Source organism: Rhineura floridana, chromosome 6 (genome assembly GCF_030035675.1).
Source record: "Rhineura floridana isolate rRhiFlo1 chromosome 6, rRhiFlo1.hap2, whole genome shotgun sequence".
In the NCBI taxonomy this organism is placed as follows: Eukaryota; Metazoa; Chordata; class Lepidosauria; order Squamata; family Rhineuridae; genus Rhineura; species Rhineura floridana.
This window is the reverse complement of record NC_084485.1, coordinates 80,556,695-80,582,811: the sequence shown is the minus strand read 5'-3', so window position 1 is coordinate 80,582,811 and position 26,117 is coordinate 80,556,695. Positions and strand designations below refer to the sequence as shown.

Genomic DNA, 26,117 nt, shown 5'->3' with positions numbered 1-26,117 from the left:
AGAATGTACCTATAGCCAACAGATATTTCTATCGAACTTTAAAAAGCAGGGAAATTGGGCAGCTGTAGTGAATGCACCAGGGGAGCAGGACACCTGACCTCCTCTCTGAGATACTGTACTGCTTTACACATTTGTTAAAATGCAAGCACCATTTGGGTTGGTCTTTCACAGTCCAATCCACTTCCTGTGCAGCTTGGAAGAATTTGGTAACATGTGCCTCTGAGCATATGGTGAATGGTGGCAACACCTGCAATCAGCCCAAGTAACAGAAACAAGACATGTGCTGTGCTGATCTTATTTTAGCAGGGAGGAAGCAACATTATGAAGACCATCTACCTGTGTGAGTTTCTGCAAGACCTGCTCCCTGCATTTCTGGCTAATTTCCACCTGGCCTGGAAGGGTGGGGCCCTGTCTCTCTCCAGCTACAAAAACAGCAACTGCTGAAGGGGCCAGAGACCATCTACCTGTGTGAGTTTCTGCAAGACCTGCTCCCTGCATTTCTGGCTAATTTCCACCTGGCCTGGAGGGGTGGGGCCCTGTCTCTCTCCAGCTACAAAAACAGCAACTGCTGAAGGGGCCAGAGACCATCTACCTGTGTGAGTTTCTGCAAGACCTGTTCCCTGCATTTCTGGCTAATTTCCACCTGGCCTGGAAGGGTGGGGCCCTGTCTCTCTCCAGCTACAAAAACAGCAACTGCTGAAGGGGCCAGAGACCATCTACCTGTGTGAGTTTCTGCAAGACCTGCTCCCTGCATTTCTGGCTAATTTCCACCTGGCCTGGAGGGGTGGGGCCCTGTCTCTCTCCAGCTACAAAAGCAGCAACTGCTGAAGAGGCCAGAGACCATCTACCTGTGTGAGTTTCTGCAAGACCTGCTCCCTGCATTTCTGGCTGATTTCCACCTGGCCTGGAAGGGTGGGGCCCTGTCTCTCTCCAGCTACAAAAACAGCAACTGCTGAAGGGGCCAGAGACCATCTACCTGTGTGAGTTTCTGCAAGACCTGCTCCCTGCATTTCTGGCTGATTTCCACCTGGCCTGGAAGGGTGGGGCCCTGTCTCTCTCCAGCTACAAAAACAGCAACTTCTGAAGGGGCCAGAGACCATCTACCTGTGTGAGTTTCTGCAAGACCTGCTCCCTGCATTTCTGGCTGATTTCCACCTGGCCTGGAAGGGTGGGGCCCTGTCTCTCTCCAGCTACAAAAGCAGCAACTGCTGAAGGGGCCAGAGACCATCTACCTGTGTAAGTTTCTGCAAGACCTGCTCCCTGCATTTCTGGCTAATTTCCACCTGGCCTGGAAGGGTGGGGCCCTGTCTCTCTCCAGCTACAAAAACAGCAACTGCTGAAGGGGCCAGAGACCATCTACCTGTGTGAGTTTCTGCAAGACCTGCTCCCTGCATTTCTGGCTGATTTCCACCTGGCCTGGAAGGGTGGGGCCCTGTCTCTCTCCAGCTACAAAAACAGCAACTGCTGAAGGGGCCAGAGACCATCTACCTGTGTGAGTTTCTGCAAGACCTGCTCCCTGCATTTCTGGCTGATTTCCACCTGGCCTGGAAGGGTGGGGCCCTGTCTCTCTCCAGCTACAAAAGCAGCAACTGCTGAAGGGGCCAGAGACCGTGTGTGTGTGTATGTGCGCGTGAACCTGCTGCTCGGGATGTCTATAGACTACTGGGGTTAGTTGTTTTTTAGTTGTTTTGGGGGTCAAGATTTAATTTTGGAGATTCATTTTTGCTGTTATTTGGACTACAGCATATTTTTGTTAGACACTGTTGTGAAGTGTGTGGGGATTGCTTAATTGTATATTTATTGAGATGTTTTCATTAGTTTGTTGTTTATTATTATTGTTTGGCTACTTATATACTGTGTATATTTATATTTCTTTGTTGTATTATTTCTCTGTTGTACACCGCCCAGAGAGCTATGCTAGTCGGGCGGTATAGAAATTTAACAAAGAAGAAAGAAGAAAGAAAGAAGACAGTTGATATAGTCCAGATGGTCACTTTAAATATGTCTGATTTACTTTGCAATTTTAGTGAAGTTTCCTATAGGAAATCATTTTCTTTTGTTTCTATTTCTGTGAATATGTGAAGTATAGCAATACTTCGCAAAATTTACACTAAAAAACCTCTAAGAATAATTGTGGAATAATGGCACTGACTATTCTGCAGAATAGTCTCCAGTTGACATCAGGAGTGTTTCAATTTGCCCAAGATAAAACAGTGGGAGGTGAAATATATTCTAGCAAAAATTTAGGTGTGCTCTATGTTTTTAATTGACGGTGCCCACCCTGCCTTAAATAAAGTGGTTTAAACACAGCAGGCTGAAAACATGCATCCTCTTTTTTCCAACAGCTAGAGTCAATGCTGAAGTAGCAACATATTGTAGTCAGTCTAATTTTACATCAAACTGCAGTTTCAGATTCAACAGTTAATGTACCTAAAATAGAAATAGAACATAACCTCCAATTTGAAACATAAAAGGCTGTCTTCACCATCATATGACATTGACCAATAAAAAGGCTTTGAAATAAAAAAAAATAAATTTGACACAGATTTCTAGGATAAAGAATGAGGGAAATAAAATTTTCTAGATTAGATTCCCTGTAGAAATATTAGTAACTCAGGAAAGAAGCAAAGTAAGAACGCCAACAAACCTCCATCTTTGGAGATGGCAGGTGTTGCCACTACTCACCATATGCTCAGAGGAACATGTTACCAAATTCTTCCAAGCTACATAGCAAGTGAATTGGACTGTGAAAGACCAACCCAAATGGTGTTTGCATTTTGACCAATTTGTAGGGCAGTACAATATCTCAGAGAGGAGGTCAGATCTCCTGCTCCCCTGGTGCATTCACTATAGCTGCCCAATTTCTCTGCTTTTTAAAGTTTGATAGAAATATCTGTGAGCTATAGGTACATTCTTAAACCACAAGGTTTTTTGCCTATTAGTGAATCTTCCTTCACATGCCAGGACAGAAATCATGAGAGATGCCTCACTTTTGGAATTAAGGCTGTTAAATGTCATTGTAGAGAACAATTCTTCTACCATCATTCAAATACACATATGCTCCTAATGTCCTAGATGGCACTGCAGCTTTTTACAGGAATTTGCCCCCAAATTAATTAACTGCAGATACGGCTTGTGACAACTTTCATTTCCCAAATCAGAATAATCGACTGCTGGACAGACTTGTTTGCAAAGCAGTCTATCCTTTCCTGCCCCCAAAACCAATATATTGTGTCACTACACACCTTAAACCAACAAACAGCATCTTTATCATCTTCTGACTAGAATAGAAAAGGCCCTTCTAAATTTATCCAAGGTTGGGAGAATTTTTGAAATTATTTTTCCTCCAAGAGTAAAAAAAAAAAAAAAGGCGTACTGTCATTTAGTCTTCTCTTAGACCATAGACAGCTGATACAGAGGAGAATAGGAAGACTTGGGGTGTAGCAAATGTAGACAGGAGAAAGGTAAGAGTATATACGGCTGCATCAGCTTAGCACCCTGCACCAGTACTCTTGTCAAGACAAATCTGCAAGCAGTCATGCACAGTGTCTTCACAATGCTAAGGAACTTCAGCTGCTGGGAAGAGAATACAGAACTGCAAGAAAAGTTATATGGGACAGCTAGTTATGATATCCAGTGCTTATCCTTTTTATTACCTGCAGACTACAAGAGAACCTTTAACAACACAAACTCTCCCACGCAAACTGTTTGTGCCAATTCAGAACCAGACTCACTCCTGCTAACATGACTGCATGTTTCTTCTGCAGCTTCAGTGCAACAGAGACAATGAACCCAGAGAGGGGCAATGGAAATTCTTCAGGTCATTTCAACCTGACATAAAACAAAAGCCAGCAGGATCTGAACAGCAGTCCTGCTGGGTCCTGTTGCAACCAGCTGGCTCTGCCTGCCTTCTGCTTGTCCCCCACCCTCCACATACTCAAACACAAAAAAGCTCTAGCTAACTGGTAGATGGGCTGCCTGGACTTATGCAGATTGTACCGCAGTGAATTGGAGTGCATAGAATATTAAACTGCTATAAGAGCAACATTATTTATTTATTTGTTTAAAATGGGTGCTATAAAACGATTACAGGGGTTGGTTTATGGTTATATATTTGTTCTGTATGATCCTCCTTGCCCCTCCACTTGGTGTGCTCTGAAATAGTAAAAGAATAAGATAACTGATTCCAACTAGCTTCTTTTACTATTCCCTTCTGGGTCCAACAGTACTTACATATTCAGAGGACACATAATTCAATTACCTGCCCCCAGAAACGAAACTACAAAGGATTTCAGGCCCTTGAGGTGGCAGTGCATGGAATCAGAGTTTCACAAACAGTACTCTAAAATATGGATAATTTGTTACAGGTTTAAAAGCACTCGTGCACTGGATTTCATACTGATGGACCCTCTTCTGCTCTTCTTCAGTTTGATCTCCTCAAGCCTGGAAGTTATGTCTTTATCTGCTATGAAAATATTTTATCAGGGTAATCTGGTTACGAATATTTACACAATTTGCCCCAAATTCTCTCATTACAGCTGTCATTCTCAATTATTCACAGGTAGTGCTACATGCAGTTTCCATGGAAACCAGCAGCTCACAGCTAACAGATGCACAGTCAATTGTAAGCAATGGGCACTCAAGCAAAACTAGTGGACTTAATAATTATGTTGATATTTGACCATCTCGAATCTGCAGATAACAAAAAGCTAGTTTCCATTTCAACCTCTTATTTGCAAATCTTTGAGAAAATGTCTTAACTGTGGCTGTAAAGAAACAAAGTCCCAGTTTTATTTTATTTGCTGGGTATTTCAGAAACATGCAATAAATTTAATGAAGAGGCTGTAATGTTTATGACACATCACATTTTTCACGTTTCACTACTATTTCCTGTATTTACAATTGCAAATAAAATGTCACATAATGCCAACTGTAAAATCACTCATAAGTGATTCATTCCACATTTTGCAAGTTTGACTGAGAATAACTAGTGAAACCATCCAGCCCAATGGCTTCCATTACTACATAAAGAATGTATTTAGAGCCATCAGAGATTCTTACCTCACCCCAGTAATAGTCTAAGAAAAGATCTATGAGTCAGAAAAAGCATATTGGCCTATACCATTTCCGAATGCATGTGGGAACACATGCAGCTTGTACCACTTCAGAATGCATGTGGGAAAGAACACATGTTCGAATGCTCCCCCACTACAATGAAAGTCCCAACCAGTGGGAAGCAAACACATCTACAAAAAGGATTCTAGTCTTTTCCTGGGATTGTTAGTTTTCAGTGTTAAGGAAGGTTATTTTGGGCAGGGAGGGGAAGGTTCACATGTGCAACTCTTAATTGCATTTGGAAGTGGTAGAGTCCCAGGAAGACTGTAACACTGTGCTTTGTCTGAATATGTAAATCATCTCTAAACTGATCAAGGAAGTGATGAGGTAGAAACACATGCTGAGTCCTTATTACATTTAAATTCACTGCATTTCCCAGGTGTCTCTAAAAATTTGAGGTTTCTTCTGGGCATGCTAGTAAATCATGTTGGATGCAAGGCAAGTTTTGGTCATCTAAAGTGAACAGTTTAAATGTGAAGTATTAATCATTTTGAAGCTACTAGTGAAGTGCATAAAACTCTAATCATTTCCCCAAGAAATTGTATTTTTGGCTATATGCAACAGTTTCTCTTTCAAGTGAAGACTGAAAATCTATTCATTTCATCATGTGTGTGGTGAAAAGCCTGTATTTGAAAGGCCTGAACCCACTGGCAACCCATGACAAGTTATGCACCCTTGTGGAGCTAGCATCCATGATTTGGATTCAGCACTTGTTGAGAAGTACATTTTTGGTGGCCCGCTTTTCGGCATTCCACTAATACGGCGGTTTTCAATTAGAGTAAGGCCCCACTCATATGGTGCTTGTTCTGCTTTTATGGAATTTTTCAGGTGTCGGGCACCATTTTATTGATGGAGTTCCATTTTTCAGCGGGTTTTGCTCTTTGGCGGGGCTCTGGAACGTAACCCGCCATATGAGTGGGGCCCTACTGTACTAAAATATAGCACTTCCCAAGCCAAAACTTGCAGTCACAGGGTTTGTGCTGTTGCCAGCCATCCCCACTGGTTGTATTAATAGCCTATGGCTCTGCTCCTACTGCTCCTGTATTACATCATCATCACAATCCTAAACATGCAACTACTGAAGAAAATAAGAGGTATTCTAGTAAGTTTTCTGCTTCAATTGAAACAGAGTTGTAAGGACCCAGACAACATTCTGATGTTATCTAACAATTTTGTATTGTCGTCACAGAAAAAAACCCCTACAAACCATTTAAAGCACTCAGGATGTACAATATAAGACACAGACATCTTTCTTTATGGAATAGACTGTGAGGATGAGCACTTTGTAATTTATTAAAAATGCAATGATATAAGATACTAGCAAAGCTTCAGCTAGAAAGATATAAAAATAACTTTGCATAAGCAACTAAGCAATTTTACATAAGCAACTTCATTATAACATAATGAACTCAATGTGCTGTGCTACTGCATGGAATAAAAAAATGTAAATGTACTGCCTTCAAGTCGATTCCTGCTTAAGGTGACCCTATGAATAGGGTTTTCATGAGGCTGAGAGGCAGTGGCTGCCCCAAGGTCACCCAATCAGCTTCATGGCTATGTGGGGATTTGAACCCTCATCTCCCAGGTCGTAGTCCAACACCTTTACCACTACACCACACTAGAATAGTGAACAAAAATAAACCCAGCCCAAAATGTTTAAGAAGTTAATGTCATTTACCCACCCATATAAACACATGGTGTAAACACGTATGGAATATAACCAAATGATTGTTCAACTCAACCAGCAATTTTTTGCCTATGCTTTGGTTTGTGGCCATTAACCAAAACATATTCTTGATTTTAGATACATCTAAAACTATCTGTAGATTTGTTCATTTCAATTGTACTGAGCAGAAAACCAACCCACAGTTGCTATCTGGAAGCAATGACTGCTACATCTGTCCTCATCAACACTGCAGATTGAAAACAAATTTAAAAGTCCAAGCACCTGAGTTGTTTGTCCAATTCAGCCACAACAGAACTGAAGCATGTAGTTAACCACACAGCCTCTCCCCAGAGACAGCACCTTTCATACCCAACTATCATCTATGTCTCTCACATAAAATGGTCTGCTGTAATAAATGTCACAGCCACTTTAAAATGTTGAAAGCTTCAGAGTTTCAGATATCATAACTGAGCCATCCCACATTCTCTTCTGTACTGTTATGATGCTTCTGTTATGTTGATTCCTCATGTTCCTTTTTAATTCTAAACTTTCTTTCTGGTAATTTTCTCTTCTTTGGAAAAAAACAAATTAACTTCTGTGCACACAAGATGGACAAATGAAAGTGTGTTAGAGATGGGTAGAAGAAATTAAACTGCAGCTTAGCTCCAGATACTGTTTTAACTCCTCCTGTGTTATTAAGATTAGCTTATTTTCTCATCAGCTCTGCAAATTGGTAAGTTAATTGTGTGAGAGAGAGCAGTTTGAAGGTGTTCAACCACTTGCATGGCCATCAGGATTTGAGGTAAAGATTACAACTTTTCCTGGATTATCTATCTATCTATCTATCTATCTATCTATCTATCTATCTATCTATCTATCTATCTATCTATCTATCTATCTATCTATCTATCTATCTATCTATCTATCTATCTATCTATCTATCTATCTATCTATCTATCTATCTATCATCTATCTCCCGCCCTTCCTCCCGGCAGGAGCCCAGGGCAGCAACTAAATCAACGGCAGAATGCATCTAATAAAATGTATCACTACTGATACATTTTGATCTGAACATCACAGTACTCTTCAGGCATTCTGACGCCATGTACAGTAATCATACAAAGGCTATGTGTGTGCACGCACGCATGTGCATGCATACATAGGGACAAATGTTGTTTTATTGCCATCCAATAGTGCCTGTTGTACAGTGGGGAACTCTCTATACTTGTGGGGACTGGTTCATGCATTTTAGAGACCTGATTTTTCCAGGGGTCTAAAACACGTGGGGAGCCTCCACAGGTATAAGAGACCCCTGACTTCACATAGGTGCCCTCCAATTTGAGGGTTACAAAAGTTATGAGGAAGGGTTGAGCTAGCATGCTCATCCTCACATAATTACTGTTGGTGACAATAGAATATCTAAAGAGGGCTTAGGATAGACCAGCGTTTCCCAACTAGTGGGCTACCAGATGTTGTTGGACTGCAATTCCCATCTTTCCTGACCATTGGCAATGCTGGCTGAGGCTGATGGGAGTTGTGGTCCAACAACATCTGGTGGCCCACTAGTTGGGAAAGGCTGGGATAGACACTCCAGGCAAATATGTATGATGCCAGTTAGTATCTTTGGTTTATTTCCTCCCTAAGCAGTGATAGTTCTGGAAGACATAATACTAATGAATCGAAAGCCTATACAAAAACTTCCGGGATCTTACACAAGTCATATGAAGAAAATTGTGTATGCATTCTAGAACCAAGGTGACAGAAAAGATAACGTAGAATTCTTCTGATTGTAAATTGTTTTAACGGATTTTAATATTGTACTTTTATATTGTTGTAATCTGACCTGGGACCTTATAATGAAAGGAGGGCAACAAATCTAAACGTTATAAAATGTCTAAGATAATTTTATTACAGAATAAAATATTACAGAAGAAGAGGAACATTCTCATCAGAACTCTGCTTGCCTCTTAAATAAAGACAACAAACCTCGGGGTGTAGTGCGCCCATTTCTTTCAGTTTGTGAACGTCTTACTTTATTTCTCAAAATATCCTTATACTAGAGTTCTTAGCATATGCGCTGAAAGTATGGCTAGTACTGAATCTAGATGTGGGAATAAAATAATAAAATGAAGGGTTTAACTTAACGGTGATGGTGGTGGGGTACCTGTGAACACTGCTCAAGATATTTAAGACCTTCTGGACTTAGGCATAAGGTAATAGGGAAGGAAGTCTTTCTGAACTAATTGAACATATTTTTTAAAACTGACCAGTCTGAGTAACATCAATTTAAAGGACTGTATTTCTGCCACCCACAGTTTGAGCTGAGAATCTAAAATGGCAATTGGTACTTGGAGTGCAGCACATGCCTGCTACCAAAAGCCTTTCCTAAATAATTAACAGTTGAGAGTGCTCAGATGTGTCCATCCGATACATCTGCACATTGTAATTTCAACACGAGTCACAACTTAATGAATCATCATTTGTGACAAGATCAATGAACCAAACCTAACAACAAACTAAAGTTAGTAAATTCATGCCTGGGGCAAAAGCGCTGCTTTAAAAAAGGTTCCATCACTATTAGTATCGAATTAGCAAAGACACTGCTCCTCTTGCCAACTTCTCCTCTTGCCTTCTCCTGAATGGCACAGAGTGGAGGTAAAGGGGAGGGGGTTGTTCAGTTTTACTGTATGTGAATCTTGACATTACTCCTTTGATCAGTGACAATGTCTGCAGCAGCATAACAACTGCACGAGGCATACAAACTGCATTATGGGAAGGAGATTCCATACCAGCCAGATGAATTCCTCTCATCGTGCTGTAAAGGGTCAGCATATCTCATGAGAAAACACTGCTCTTTCAGATATAACTGGACTATTCCCCAATAAGTAAAATAATATCTGATAATACATCATTTTCAGTCAGCAGAAGTCATGCCCAGAATATTAAAGGAATTTGTCAGTTCTGTCAGCTCTGCACTGAGACAGCAGTGCAGGCGGGGCTGGAAATTCCTGGGTATTTACCAGGGTGGGAAAGTCCTTAGCTGGCAGCTTGGTCGTAAATCTGCCAGGCTAACAAGGATGAAGCGTGATAAGGGCAAGGCCCTTTCCAAGCTTACGTGCCAAGCCAGAAGTCCAGAAGAGAGGTCAGTAGAGGTCCGGGTTCAATTGTTAAGGGGTCAGTCTGAGATAAGGTTCAGGGAATTTGGAAACACACGAAGCCACACCTGACGTTGTAATCAGCAACAAGCTGAAGCCAAGGTTTGTCTTTTAAGGAGCAGGTCTGTCAGCAGGTGTGAGCCCTCAGCGTTTTGGCCTTAAGTGGACAGGCCTGCCCCTCTCCTGCCTGACCTTCTGCTGTCTACATTCTGCAGGTGAGGGGGAGTATCCTGTTCACTGTCTGCGTCTGGCTGAAGGGCTTCAGCTGTGTCTGGGGTGCTCTGCAGCTGAGGGGGAGAAGGAGCTGGGTTCTCAGGAGTTTCCTCCATTTCTCCTTCTGGGTCTGCCGCTGTTACTCCCGAGATCCTTGTCTGATGAGTCCTCCGAAGGGGCCATGACAAGTTCATGGAGATCACAGCCAGTTCTCAATAATTTCACCAGAGCAAAGACAAGACAGTACCGTTCAAAAAGGCTATAAAGATCATTTTCACGTGATGTAAAACTGGCCAAATTAGCCACAGGCCTCACTAAACACAGAGCTGTCCACAGCTAATTCAGCGGCATCCTTAACGGGAGTGGTTCAGGGCTGAGCTTCACAGTACAGTTGCTATGACCATCAGTACAGTAGGGCCCCACTCATACGGCAGGTTAGGTTCCAGACCCCCGCCGAAAAGCAAAAACCGCCAAAAAGCGGATCAGCTGTAGTGTGGGGGTCTGGAACCTAACCCGCTGATCGCACCGGAGGAGAAGATCTCCCCTCCTCCGGCACAAAGTGCGGAAGTCTGATCGCCCCCGAGGAGGAGATCAGCTGTAGCAAACTGATCTTCCCCTCCTCCGGCGCGATCAGCTCGAGTGAGCACAGGAATCTGATCGCGCCAGAAGAGGAGATCAGCTGTAGCACTCTACAGCTGATCTTCCCCTCCTCGGGTGAGATCAGCTGGAGTGCGGGGAGCTCCAGCCCCCCTCCAGCTGATCGCCCCGCTGGCACCGTATTAGCGCAACGCCGAATAGCGGGGCGCCGGGAAGTGGGGCCCTACTGTATTCCCATAGTAGTCTTCCATTCTCTAGCAGCAAGGTGCTCAAGTTCTTATATCATTTTAATAATCTGTCAATGGCCACCAGTAACATGGAGATAGGGTGAACATACAATGTAATGATACCATGCCACAGGGTAAGAGTTTGTATAAGTCCCTTTAGATTTTTTAAATATAAGGCTCTGAGAAATGTAATAAATAAGGGTTTGAATATATTATAGCTGGAGATCTTGCCACATACATGCAGTCCTGAGGGCAACCATAATATATTGCCTAGCCCAACCTTTTTCAACCTTTGGATCCCCAGATGTTGCTGGACTACAGTTCCCATACTTTCTGACCATTGTCCATGCTGGCTGGGGTGATGGGAGTTGTAGTCCAGCAATATCTGGGGACCCAAATGTTGGCAAGGCTGGCCTAGCAAAAAGAAATTCATTTAAGTGCCCCAGAAAGCCCCAGAATCCACAACTTTAAAATGTAGGAGACAAATTAACGATGGTTCAGAGAAAAACAATGAACGCAGAAATCAAAGCCTATGAAAAAAGCAGTGAATATGGACAAAATCTGGAGGACCACAAGGTTCCCACTCTTGCTTTGTATGATAGGCTATATTCCAACCATTAAAAGTTGTATGTAGGCTATATTCCAATCATGCCTGTACTATGCCTAATTATGGCTTTGTTCAATGCAGCAGCAAAATGATCACGGAAGAGTGAAGCAGCCATAGTCTTCTCTTCTGGAGTTTGTGACTAAGCCAGTGGTTCCCCAAACTTTTTCCCCACGGACCACTTGAAAATTGCTGAAGGTCTTGGCAGACCACTTACTGGTTTTTCTGCCTATTGTAGCAATTGTAATGTGCTGTGCTAGAAGCTCTATGATTTTAAATTGTATTTTTAGAGACACACTGTGGACCACCTGAAAGAAGCCTGCAGACCACTGATGGTCCAAAAACCACAGTTTGGGAATCACTGAATTAAGCCATAATGTGGTTTAGTGTGATGTGCAAACCAGGTCATTGTGGTGGTGATCCTTGTGGCATTCCAGGGATCATTTACTAGGCCTTTACCCCTGAGGTTACTAGATAAGCCACTCACAGTGGGTGCATTGACACCAGATTTCTCTTACTATTCTCCAAGGAAACCTGCTGCTGCCACCTACAGATTTAGAGAAAGCAGTAGGACTCTTCTTTTATTTACCTGATTACCTAGTTCTAATCTATCATGTGCCGTAAAATGTACTATCCTAGAATATCCCAGACTAGAACACATCCATGAATTGAGAAATCAGTACATATATTTATTTCTGGAAAACAAAAGCTTGAACAAGTACTCATTTAGCAAAGACTAACTAATAAAAATTTAATATCCTAACCTAGCATAACTGACTCCTCTCTCCAACAGCTATCCTGACCACCAGCCTTCCAATTAACTTTCTCTCATCTCCCTAATTCCTAAATGTCCTTCTCAACACTCTACCCATCACTCACTGATCCTACACACGATTCCATCATATTTTCCTGCTTTCAATCTTTCTTCTACTCATTCTTTGGTTACAAACCACTTCTAGAATGAGGTTGCACTTCCCCATAAAGGATCAGGTTTGCAATTCATGAGTGCTCACAGTGCTTTTGATACTGGAAGCCTATTCACTCAGAGCAGTTTTTAATTTTATTTTTAGTTCATTTAATATCTCTCTAGCTTCATCGTTTTGGCACCAGACAAATATATTTTTATCCTCCCAGGCTTTTGAAACATTTTAAGCCACTGTGAGAGTTCCTATTAGCTTCCATTTATTTATTTATTGTTTTATCTGCTATTTCTCATTGTTTAGTGTTTTATTAACTGATTGCATTTTTCTTTATCTTCCACTGTTAGCTGCTTTAGGAGCACTTATGTGCTGAAGGTTTGTGAGATATAAATTAATACTAAACCAACAATAAATAAATAAATAAATAATAGGTGCCACATAAACAGATTCTCTCTTTTTAAAACTTGTCAGAGTCTGGGTACTCTTTTTTTTGTGCTAAGCACAATGACTGATTGATAATAGCAGTGAATCTATCTAGGTTGGATCTGAATGGAATTTCTATTTCAACAGACTTTATACCGCTTACTTTTGAATCTCATCTCTGCTTTTTCAATATGTGAAGACACAATTTTCTGCAATTCTTAATGATCCTGACACATTATTTTGTACTCAATTATTTTTTCCCAATTAAAAGTATAGTTATAGATAATAAAGCATGGGTTTTCTAATCTGCTTCTGATTATCTTGGGTTTGTTTATATTAAAATTTCTTCAATTTGAAATTCAGAATTGAGTTTGTGGTTCTAGGTTCTTCATTCTGTTTTTGATGTTGAGCAATGAACACTTACGAGGTATACATTGTACTAATTCTGTGAAGCCATGCCTGTGAAGTCTGTGAAATCATTTTCAAGTGGCATATCAAATACAGATACACTCAGGCCTCATGTTGAAAGAGTTTTTCTGACAGTAGTTATAAATACCATTACAGTAAGTGTGCATAAGTCTACAACTAACCATCTCTAAAAACTACAGTTAAATTGTAAAGCTGGAACATTCATTTTGGTGCATTCTTTATTTTCTATGCAATGGTATCTTGCTTCTTCCTTTTAAAGTACTGTTTAAATACGTTTTGTCATGGGATTTACAAGGCTGCAATCACATCTCCATTTATGACTGCTTAACTGCTTGAAACTATATTCACTAATAGGCAAAAAAAACCCTTGCAGTTTAAGAACATACCTATAGCCAATAGATATTTCCACTAATATTTTAAAAGCAGGGAAATTGGTATGCTTAGAGCCACATTACCAAATTCGTCCAAGCTACAGAGGAAATGAATTGGGCTGTGAAAGACCAACCCAAATTGTGTTTGCATTTTGACAAATTTGTAGGGCAGTACAATATCTCAGAGGTCAGGTCTCCTGCTTCCCTGGTGCATTCACTATAGCTGCCTAATTTCCCTGCTTTATAAAGTTTGATAGAAATATCTGTTGGCTATAGGTACGTTCTTAAATGGCAAGGTGTTTTGTGTTTTTTTTGCCAATTAGTGAATTTCTCTGCTTTTTAATGTGGGAGGTAAGAAATGGGATCCTGTGCAAGTTTGCTGAGAATGGATTGATCATTTTCATGTTTATTGAGTTCAATGGGATTTACTCTCCTGCAATCATGCTTAGGATAAGTGAAACTGGCCATGGGGGAGGGAGAGAAGGGAGGAGGGGAGAGGGAAGGAGGAAGGGACAGGAGAGGGGAAGAAGAAGGAGAGGGGAGGGGGAAGGAGGGGCAAAAGAAGGGGGAGGTAAGGAGCAAGAGGGAGGGGATATTTGACAATGTATATGGAGCATACAAATGTATGTAGATATAACCCTTCTTTAAGGGGGGGAGTGTTACTCAAAAGATGTATTCTACAACAGAATCCTTCAGCTTTTTCAGATCCAGGATCCATTTTTAACCCAAACATGCATTTGGGACCCATATCTTAATTTTTTTACCATATATTTGTATTGTGGTAGTGTTGTTGTTGTAACCCACATTAGAACAGGCCATGATCTGGTAGTGGCTCCTCACCCACTAATTTAAGACCAAAGTTTATCAAGAGCCTGCTCTAGAATCCTTTCATTTAATACATGCTGTGTAATACATTCAGGAGAGTTGGTAGGCTTTGTCCTGGAGGCCAATAATCAAGTTTTAGATAAGGTATACTCTCTTCATTCCTTGCTACGCTTCCAGGAGGAAACAGGGCCTCATTGTATTGCTTGGAAAGCATAGACCACCATCTGTTTACGCTTGCTGAGCTTGTTAGGTCACAGAGAGCTTGGTGTTTGTATTTCCAGTTTGAAATTAGTTGTGAATCACCTATTCAGAACTTTTCATTCAATCATTTCATATTTGGCTTATATTGCCTGTTTGCTGATCTCTTTTTATTCCACCTTTGCCCTGTTAAGCCTAACCACAGACCACAGCTACCTATCCCTAATGATTTAATTTGTTCTTTATACTCTTTTCCTGCTAGCTTGTAACAACTACCAGAGGTCCAGCTTACCTAAACAGCAGGTCACACAGTAAAACAGCATTTGGACTGCAGGGGATCAAATGACTGCTCTATTACATCTATGTGAGGTTTAGCTTCCAAGGACATTGCTTTGAATGCCTTACTTGATAAGGGCTCAGAGTATCTTCTCACCCCTTCTAATCCAGTCCGGTGATTAGGGTACTAAGGACTCACGTATCATTGGCTATCAGTCTTCCTAGTCTTTCTTTCTCCTGTTTCTATATCCCCTGTAGTGTTCCAACCCCAAAATGAGACCCCTACATTTGGCAGTGTATACATATGATTAGAGTGCCTCTCCAATGTGAGATGATGGTCATTTGAATTGGAGGGGTAGAGATCATTTATCCTGCTCCCCAGAGGGAGGGGTTCATAGATGTTATGCATCAAGAAAACTTAGTCTTCTATAATCTGCATTATAGAATGCAGCATCTGCTGATAAGTAAACAATAGGAAATTTACATAATTCTATTCCCAGTACATTGAAGGGCAGGAATAGCCAACATGGTGCCCTCCAGAAGTTGTGGATGACAACTTTCATCAGCCCCAGTCCCATGATCAAGGATGATGGGAGTTGTAGTATAACAATATTTGGAGAACACTCCATTGGCTATCCCTGTTGTACAGAATGCAAACAGATCAAATTTAATTACAAATATCATACTGGGGCTTTGTCAACCCAGCTTGTCTCCTTAGTCAGATAGCTCAGAACTTCTCTTTTGAACATGGAGACCTGACTTTTCCCAGACTTTTTCTAATTCTGTAAGTAAACATAAATGTGACCCACTTTGATCTATCATCTCTTCAATCTACATTTAGCTTTAAAAAGATAGACGATGCAATTTTATGTGGTATGTACTTTCTATGCAATGATTATAATACCATTTTTCTTTTTAAATTGCTGTTTAAACACATTCTGCCTTGAGATTCAAGAGATTATATGCTCACCTCTTGATTTGAGACTCCCCTCCTCTACTTATTTCTAGCAATATAAAGAGTTTATGCTCGAAATCTAAAGAGCTCTGAGCTGGAAAAAAAATTGGTTTGTTCATAGGCTGATGTAAAGCCTGCCCAAGTATACATTCATTAGATATCCAGAGTTGTCTAAGAGAAACACCTGAAGAAGACAACATAAACTGCAGCCAAACCAAAAGATGAATTTCATGGCCTGGTTTGTTTACAGAATTCACGGGCATAGTTCTTTTCCTGGGAACAAAAGTAACATGAAAGTTATGCTGACCATGTGAAATATGTATTGGTGATAGACATTTTGGTTTTGTAAAATAAAAGTACTATCCTTAATATAGAGGGAATTCCATAAGGAGTGAAATCACTTAACCCAGTAATGTGTGTCAGCCGTGCTGCCAGTTATTAAATGTGTTATGCTTTATGAAATCTGCATGTAGCTTTACTACTTTGCAAACTGTATTGTTATGGTGATCCACAGAGTGGCAGCACTGCTAGAAATAGCTCTTAGTAAGTGTGAGCGCTGTTACCTACCACTTGATATCAAAACTGGGACTTCTCCACTAAGCTTGCTAAGCATGAACTTGGGAGAGATTTCAGTCCAGCTGGGCCAATATGATAAAGGGATTGAAGTCACAGAGGAAAGGATTAGCATGACAGATTAATACAGTGCAGTTTTCCCTGGCAAAAACTAACCTACCAAGGAACTGAAAGATTGGGGGTGGGGATGGGAGACATGGATCATATTCTGCCACAGTAATTTTCCTTAAAACAGAGATCATATTCCCTGGGACAAAGGATAATTAAATACTTACTTTGGACCTCTAATACAAAAATAAGGTTGAGCTGGCAAAAACTGTCTATAAGAGCTACCAAGACAGTGAATTTTACTAGGAACTATCCTTAGTTTACAATCACTTTGGGAGAGAGGCTGATGGGGTAATTAATGAATTCAGAGAGCACAGTGCTAGATTTTAAACCTTTCTGCATGCAGTATATAATGTTAGAAAAGCATTGAAGTCCACAGTCTGAGCCTTAATTACACAAAATTCCAAGTAATCCAAATTATTTGTCCCTCATCTGCTGGAGATATATATAAATACCATCCTTATTCTTGACCTTCTGGAGTTTAATCAGACAAATTAGATAAGGTATTTATTCTTTGCATTCCTCACTTGTTTAATTCATAAACAGAATTCTAGCACTAAATGCAAGAAAGATATTCAAGAAGGGGCTTTTAGAACTGGAAGACACACACCTCACACAAAATTTCTTTATAACCAAAGACACTTCAAGAACATTCTCTTATTTACAACTAACTTCAAGGTGCTGGTTATACAGTTTGGGACCAGGATACCTGAAAGACTGTCTTACCCCTTATATACACAGTCAATCACTATGCTCTGCAGGTCAGGCCCTCCTGCAGATGATACCTTATCAGGAGGTCCATTCTGCACAACAAAGGAAGCAGACCTTTAGTGTAGTGGCACCTACCCTTTGGAATCCCCCCCTTTAAATATTAGACAGGCGTCATCTCTGTTATCTTTTCAGCACCTACTGAAGTCCTTCCTTTTTCAACAAGCCTTTTAAGTAGAGACCTTATCCCAGTCTGTGTCTGTGTTGGAATTGCTTTTTAATACATTGTTCAAGCTTTTTTTAAACCAAAACAAAACATGTTTTTAAAGCCTTTAGAAAAAGTTTTTAAATATGTTTTGTTTAAATATATTTCAAAGTCTGTTTTTATTATTATCATGTTTTTAGTGCGTTTGTTTGCCACCCTGGGCTCCTACTGGGAGGAAGGGCAGGATATAAATATAATAAATAAATAAATAATACATTTTGGGAAAATTGATTTCTGTTAGTATCTGTCTAATTGTACTGATATAGTTCACCTTATATTAACTCTGACAGTGGCAAATGAGTTGATGGTGATTAACGTGGCAAGCACTACTCACAGCAAAAAAGAAGCACATTATTGTTTCAAATAATGTAGTAGCAACCCACCTAAATCCATGAGACATATAAACATCTCTTACAAGTAAGTAGGCACACAAGCTTTATATGTTTTGTTGCTTCTTGCAGGCTACAAATTACTGATAAGTTTGGAAAGGGAACCTAGTAAAAATAATTTGGAAATAAATTAGTTTTACTAGTAAATAAATAGATAATTTGGAAAGGAAATCTAGTAAAACAAACTTATGGGCTGCTGAGATCCGTGGACTTATTTGTAACATTGATTTGTTTTAAGCAAGGAATTAAATTTTATTTTGATCACAGTAAAATGAAAAGGTTTGCTTGTTGTAAGAATCTGTGTGGTATAAAATAGGTTACAGTTTCCCCATTCTGGCCAGTTAACCACAGAATATTGTTTGGTCTTGGCACACTTGATAGACAAGTATGCAAATCCCAACAATTCTAAATTATTTGTTGCATTTGTGGACCTCTAGGTACCCTGTGATACTATAACGGGGGAGGGCATTATGAGATAAATTTGCATCAATTAATTAATACTGACAGCTCTTTCTTGACATTGAACTGAATTTTATATTCCAACACATACTTGAGGGTCAAGTTTTTGTCTATAGGAATATCACCAAAAGGATCTCCACTCTTCTTTTGAAGCAGGGCCACATTCTTCCCATTTTCTATGTAAATTTTATATAAAAAACATAGTGGAATGAAAGGGAGGAAGTTTTCCCCTTTCTCTTTTGGTAAAAGAAAATATCTGTATTGCTTTATCCTAATATGCCACTCCGCCCCCCCCGCAAATCAGGCTATGCAGATTGGAGTAACTATTCCTGATTCTGAAAACTATAGTTGTCTTTGACAGCAAAGCCATCTCACACATGCAGTGTCTTGCTTCATATGAAATTGAAACAGATGCAGAAAAATAAAAATAAATCCAGGGAGCCAAAACAATATTAAGAACCACAGCATATTTTGAAAGGCATCTCTGCTCTCTGAGGAGAGGATTACACAAATGGGGAGACACTAATGAAAAAGCCCTTTCCTCATAGCAAACTGCCATACCTCAACATGGTGGGAAAACTTGAAATCTGAGGCCCTTTTTCAAGATACGGGTAGGTAAACCGGACGGAGACAATCCTTCAGGTATCAAGGTTCCAAACAGAGAAGAAATTTAAAGGTCAAAACTGGCAATCTGAATTTGGTCCAGAAATGGAGTAACAGCCAGTGCAGATGATGAAGACCTGGCATATTATGTTCATAATACCCTGTCTCAGTTAACACTCTTGCAGCATGACCTGTACCAGGTGAAGTTTCCAGACCATTTTAAAAGGCAGCCCCACATGCAGTTAATCTAAACAAGAGGCAGGCAATCTAAACACTGAGGCCTGACCATCCCTGTCCAGGTAGAATCATAGCTACCATACCACAGAGGCCACATGTGCCTCTGGTGACAGAGATGGATCAGTGTGTGCTCCTAAACTACAAACCTGGTCTTTCAGTGGAAGTGGAAGCCTTTCAAAATACCACTCTCCAGGTACTATTCTACAGATCTGAAATTTTGGGCTTTTAGAAATACTTTCAAGTTTTGGAAGTTTGCAAGACCAGTTCTGTGTATATCGAAAATACATCAGTCTGCATATTAAAAACCGAAACAGGTACTCCACCTGTTGTAATTAATGTGCATAAGAGTTTATTTAGCTGCCGGATTAAACTTTAACAGAAGAGAGATTATAAAAGATCTGTTTCACTGAACTTTTACATTCTTCCAAAGATACTTTGTGGGTTGAGAAAATCAGCCACATGACTTATGGTTACAGGTTTCCCCTGGCATTTTTTTCCAGAAACTGGGCCAGATACTGGAAAGACAGAATTTAATTCCAGATTATGTGTCTATTTTACACAATGTGATTTGATGCTTATATCTGATCTTAAAATCTACCTCATGGCATGTAATGATTTTTATATTTTATATTTTTATACATGTATGTGAGCCTTATATCTCTGTATATCTCTGTAAATTTCCCTGGAGTCAGCAGATATCAACTGTTTTAGACAGATGTTACCGTTCAGAGTGCTTGCAATATTTGCTATATATGTTGAGATTATATGCTTGAAGGCAACACTGACCAATACTTTACTGCCCTAACTCTGGGGATTCCAGGCAGAAGTTTCTCTCTCCACCTCTGAACTTCCACCCCCCAAAACATACATACAGTATATACAGGAGACCATTTAATTTCAGAGTGGGATTGCTTCCTGAACCAACTACAGCTATCAATCTAAGCAAATTTATAAAGTTAGCATGAGCCAGATCAAATCCAATTCAAAGCACTCAAAATCCTGCTCTTTGGCAGTATTAATTTCACATCATCACTTATATTGCTTGGAATAAACAAGTTCATTTGAACAAAGTTCACTGAACTAGTTAAAAAATCTTTTAACTATACCTGAAAGTCATTTCCATAATTACCAGATGAATTAAACATGAATTAAGTTCATTTTGGGGTCGACCTTTGAAAGATTTCTCATTCATTTTTCCATTCATTCCCTCTCCCTCAGAGCCTTGTCACTCCTCCCTCCTTCCTCACCCTGTGAGATAAATCAGCTTGGCTGCTGCTGGGAGTTTCTTCTCCAACTCTGCCCTTGCAACATCTTTACAAGATGCTATATTATTGTTTGCTTGCAAACAGCTTTGGCTGGCTCTAGTACCTTTTCAAGATTGAACACATACCCTCAAACATAATTAGATGGCAATATCAGGCACTTTCCCTCTCTTAAGTTCATAATGGAGCTTCTCTTGAGCAGTGGTGGTTGAGTTGGTGTTCCTTTGGGGGGCGTACTTGTTGAACTGTTAGATAGGGGCAGGTGGTAGCTGGTGAATTTGAGTTATTTCCCATTTCCCACCCATCTACCCACCCACCATGTGCTTGATGACTGCCTCCCAATGTCCCACTCACCTCCGTTTTCTGCAAATGTCTTTGCCCACGAGGCTTTTTGAGCTGTGTGTAATGGTTGTGGGGGTAGCTATTAAGTCCCCACTTACCCATTCTCCAATTTTCCTCTTCTGTAGGTTTGTTTGCCCATGAGAGCAATTGGAAAGTTGGGTGGAGGAGATGGATCATTGCTCCAGTCCAGCTTTTGCTCCCTAGTTAAAGCTGCAATCCTAGCTTTATTTACATAGCAGCAAGTCCCACTGAAATCAATGTGACTTGCTGCTGAATAGACACGGTTAAGGTTGCACTGTAAGGTGGTGACTTGCCCAATTTAAAACTATGGTGTTCTTTAAAAGCTAAATCTACAAAAATTTGCCAAGAATGAAGTTTTTATGAACTGAAAAGGATGAACTTGAAATGAACTATACATCTATATGCCTTTGAGCCCAATTCAAAGTGCTGGTTTTGACCTATAAAACTGTTTATGGCTCAGAACACCAATATATTTTGGAATGCCTCTCCCAATATGAATCTACCAAGGCTGTTAGATCTTCCTTTGAACCCCTTCTCCAGGTCCCCCCTTTGAAGGACACTTGCAGGGTGGTGAGAAGGGAGATGGCCTTTTCAGTTGTGGCTCCCCATCTGTGGAATATACTCCCCAGTGAGGTCTGCCTGGCACTGTCATTGACACCTTTTTGGCACCAGGTAACGGCGTACCTTTTCTGCCAGGCATTTGACAGATTGAAATTATGTTTTGTTTTTAATATGCTGCCAAACCTTCCTGTGGCTGTGTGTGGGTGGTATTGCTATTGTTTTGTTGTTTTTTATTGTTATGTTTTTATAGTGTATTTGTAGTAGACCGTAGTGTACGGGCCGGTTCATATCGGGAGAGGCGTTCCAACAGATATCGTGGTCCCGTGCCGTATAAGGCTTTATAGGTAAGTACCAACACTTTGAATCTGGCCCGGAAGCATATTGGAAGCCAGTGCAAACGGGCTAGCACAGGTGTTATATGCTCAGACCGCTTAGTTCTTGTTAGCAGTCTGGCCGCCGCATTTTGCACTAGCTGTAGCTTCCGAATCGTCTTCAAAGGTAGCCCTACGTAAAGCGCATTGCAGTAGTCCAGACGCGAGGTTACCATAGCATGTACCACTGGTGAGAGGTCCTCCTTACTCAGATAGGGACGTAGCTGGGCTACCAACCGAAGTTGGTAGAACGCATTCCGGGCCACCGAGGCTACATGAGCCTCAAGTGTGAGGGAAGAGTCTAAGATGACTCCCAAACTACGCACCTGTTCCTTTAGGGGGAGTGTAACTCCATCCAGGACAGGGTATATATCCACCATCCGATCAGATAAACCATCCACCAATAGCATCTCAGTCTTGTCAGGATTGAGTCTCAGTTTGTTAGTTCTCATCCAGTCCATTGCCGCAGCCAGGCAACAGTTCAGCACGTCGACTGCCTCACCTGAAGAAGATGTAAAGGAGAAGTAGAGCTGCGTGTCATCAGCATACTGATGACAACGCACTCCAAAACTCCTGATGACCGCCCCCAGCGGCTTCATATAAATGTTAAAAAGCATGGGAGACAGAACCGAACCCTGCGGGACCCCACATTGGAGAACCCACGGTGTCGAGCAATGTTCCCCAAGCACTATCTTCTGGAGACGACCCGCTAAGTAGGAGCGGAACCACTGCCAAGCAGTGCCTCCAACTCCCAATTCCACAAGCCTCTCCAGAAGGATACCATGGTCGATGGTATCAAAAGCCGCTGAGAGGTCAAGGAGAATCAACAGAGTTACACTCCCTCTGTCTCTCTCCCGACATAGGTCATCAAACAGGGCGACCAAGGCAGTCTCAGTGCCAAAACCAGGCCTGAACCCCGATTGAAATGGATCTAGATAATCAGTTTCATCCAATAGTGCCTGGAGCTGGTCAGCAACCACACGTTCCAGGATCTTGCCCAGGAACGGAACATTGGCTACTGGTCTGTAGCTGCTGACATCCTCTGGGTTCAAGGAAGGTTTTTTCAGGAGTGGTCTCACTGCCGCCTCTTTCAGACAGCCAGGGACCACTCCCTCTCGTAAAGAGGCATTAATCACTTCCTTGGCCCAGCCAACTGTTCCTTCCTTGCTAGTTTTAATTAGCCAAGAGGGGCAAGGATCCAGTACCGAAGTGGTCGCACGAACCTGTCCAAGCACCTTGTCCACGTCCTCGAACTGAACCAACTGAAACTCATCCAACAAAACATGACAAGACTGTGCTCCGGACACCTCAGTAGGATTAACTGCTATTAAATAGGAGTCTAAGTCCCGGCGAATGCATGAGATCTTATGCTGGAAGTGTTCAGCAAATTTATTAAATCGAGCTACTGATGTATCTGCCGTATCTTGTAGGCCTGGATGGAGTAGGCCACGAACCACTTTTAAAAGCTCCCGTGGGCATGAGAGAGATGACTGAATAGTGGCGGCGAAATGTTGTTTTTTTGCCGCCCTCACCGCTCCTACATAGAGCTTAGTAGAAGCACGAACCAGCTCATAATTGCATTAGTCGGGAGTTCGTCTCCATCTCCGCTCAAGCCGCCTCCTGTCTTGTTTCATCGCTCTCAGCTCCGGAGTATACCAAGGAGCTGTATGAGCTCTACATAGGAGAGGGCGCGCAGGAGCGATCATGTCAACAGCCCGGGTCCTCTCTGTATTCCACAGATTGACCAGGGCTTCGACAGGAGCGCCAGTCTTATCAGCCGGAAAAACCCCCAGAGCCTTTTGAAAACCTTCAGAATTCATTAGTCTCCAAGGGCGGACCAATTTAATAGGTCCCCCACCCTTGCAGAGGGAAAAGGCTACTGAAAGTCTAAACTTCAGCAAGCAATGATCTGTCCATGACAACGGGAGAGATGTAAAACTCCCCACATCCAGATCACTATCCCCATGTCCAGTAGCAAAGACCAGGTCAAGAGTATGCCCCGATGTATGTGTTGGGCCACTAACATATTGAGACAGCCCCATGGTTGTCATGGCGGCCATGAAGTCCTGAGCTGCCCCAGACAAAGTAGCCTCAGCATGAATGTTGAGATCTCCCAGTACTAATAGTCTGGGGGATCTCAACAGTATCTCCGAGACCACTTCCGTCAGCTCAGTTAGGGAAGCCATTGGGCAGCAAAGTGGGTGGTACACCAAAAGGATTCCCAGTCTGTCCCTCTGGCCCAGCACAAGGTGCAAACACTCCAGACCAGTGATTGCATGGACATGGTGCTTGGTGAGTGAGATGGAACTCTTATAGACCACAGCAACCCCACCTCCCCGACCCTCAGATCTACCATGATGCTGAACCAGATACCCCGGTGGGCAGAGCTGGGAGAGACTAACTCCTCCCTGTTCGCCCACCCAGGTCTCGGTTATACATGCCAGATTGGCCACCTCGTCCACCATCAAATCATGGACGAGAGAGGTTTTATTATGTACCGATCTGGCATTAAAGAGCAGCAACTGGAGATCTGAGAGTTGGCTGATAGGACAACCAACAACCCTGCGGGTATGAGAAGGACCAGAAGGCGGCACAGCCACTACATGTCTGGGCCGCGTTCTCCTTACCTGGCACGTCCCTCTCATATCACCATACCTCCCTCTACCCGTCACTATGGCAATTGGGCCCCCCTCAGGTCTCCCCTCTTGATGATAAAATCTCTTCCTGAGGCACATGATAAACTATAAATACAAAAAACTCATATACATAAAAATACACATTCACTCACAACATACACTCATATAACACCCATTCATCCACTTCAAACCCACACAGAAGACACAGTCCCGTATTCTGTGCGCCCAAACGCCAGCTCTAAGACCGTTCTTCTTCCCACGTATAACGCCACCTGGGGCCTGGTCCTGCAAGGTGCCCACGTGCAGAGCAGGAGCCCAAGAAGGAGAGAGCAGAGATGTTGGCCAAGCAGCAGCAACAGCAGCAGCAGCAGCAGCAGCAGCAGCAGCAGCAACAGCAGCAGCAGCAGCAGCAGCAGCAGCAGCAGCAGCAGCAGCAGCAAAGCAGGCAGATGGCTCTCCCTCCCTGGGCGGTGATGGTCCTCTTCCCTTGCAGGCACTGGATCTCCCAAGCCCCCTCAGCCAGCCGGCTTATATATCCCCTCCAAAGAAGGGACAGGTGGAACAGTATCAGGCACAGCTGGCTGAGTACCTGGAGAGAGCAGAGATGTTGGCCAAGCAGCAGCAGCAGCAGCAGCAGCAGCAGCAGCAGCAAAGCAGGCAGATGGCTCTCCCTCCCTGGGCGGTGATGGGCGGGTTCCTTTATTTAATATATATATTCTACCCCACCCTACACACACAAACAATTCCAGTACAGTTAAGAGCAGATAAAAACATAACAGATCCCTAAAGATTTCAGTCATAAAAGCACCCCCTCTCATGTTCAGAGCTGGAGGATTACTTTTAAAAAATAATAAATTACAGTTACAGTTACATGGCCCTTAAAAGTAGTAGTTATTGTTACAATTACAATTGCTCTGAAAGTAACTGATTACTTTACTTTTACTCAAAGTAATCACTACATTTTAGTACTTTAAAAAATTGCCTACACGGTGCTGGCCTTTGGCTGCTGCATATCTAAGTAGCCTAAAACAACACAAAAATCAGCACATACACACAGAGGGTAGTAGAATGGTTTTTTTAATCTGTAAGATTAACAGAATGGCATAACAGAATCTCAGATCCCCCCATCCCCAGCAATTATGATACCCCAACACACATATAATTCACTTGAAATCAAATTTTACACTTGAAATGCTTTTACAATACATTTCTGTTATGTCTCAAAAGAACAGGGTGCTCAAAAGTTGTGGGCCAGGCGGGACGCACTGGCATCTTGTAGAGGACACCCTCCCCTTCCCTGGGGTGTGCGAGCTGCCCTGGCCTGGAACAAACTGTGTGGTGGCCACACCCAGTTACTTATTTTTTATGATTTTATGACATCATTATGCAATCTGCAATCCTATATACTTATCCATTTAACTCAATGAGACTTAATTTGGAGTAGACATCTTTAGGATTGGACTCTACTAGAATACATTTCAGGGGCTATACTTTATTAATGCTGTACCAACTACAACTACCAACTGCTGTTTATGTACATATATTGTCTCAGCCTAAGCTACCTCACAGGGTTGTTGCAAAGATAAACGATGGGAGGGAATGACAATG

At 41.8% G+C, this 26,117-nt stretch overlaps 1 protein-coding gene and 1 long non-coding RNA gene across 11 annotated transcripts in view; one reads left to right on the top strand and one right to left on the bottom strand.

The window, feature by feature from the left end:
- Nucleotides 1-26,117, bottom strand: part of PTPRF (protein tyrosine phosphatase receptor type F) — an 834,986-nt gene that overhangs the window by 330,068 nt on the left and 478,801 nt on the right. The window lies entirely within an intron of this gene.
- On the top strand, nt 1,431-4,938 carry LOC133386706 (uncharacterized). Its single transcript, XR_009763245.1, has 2 exons — nt 1,431-1,492; nt 4,368-4,938. It is a non-coding gene; the product is annotated as an uncharacterized LOC133386706 (long non-coding RNA).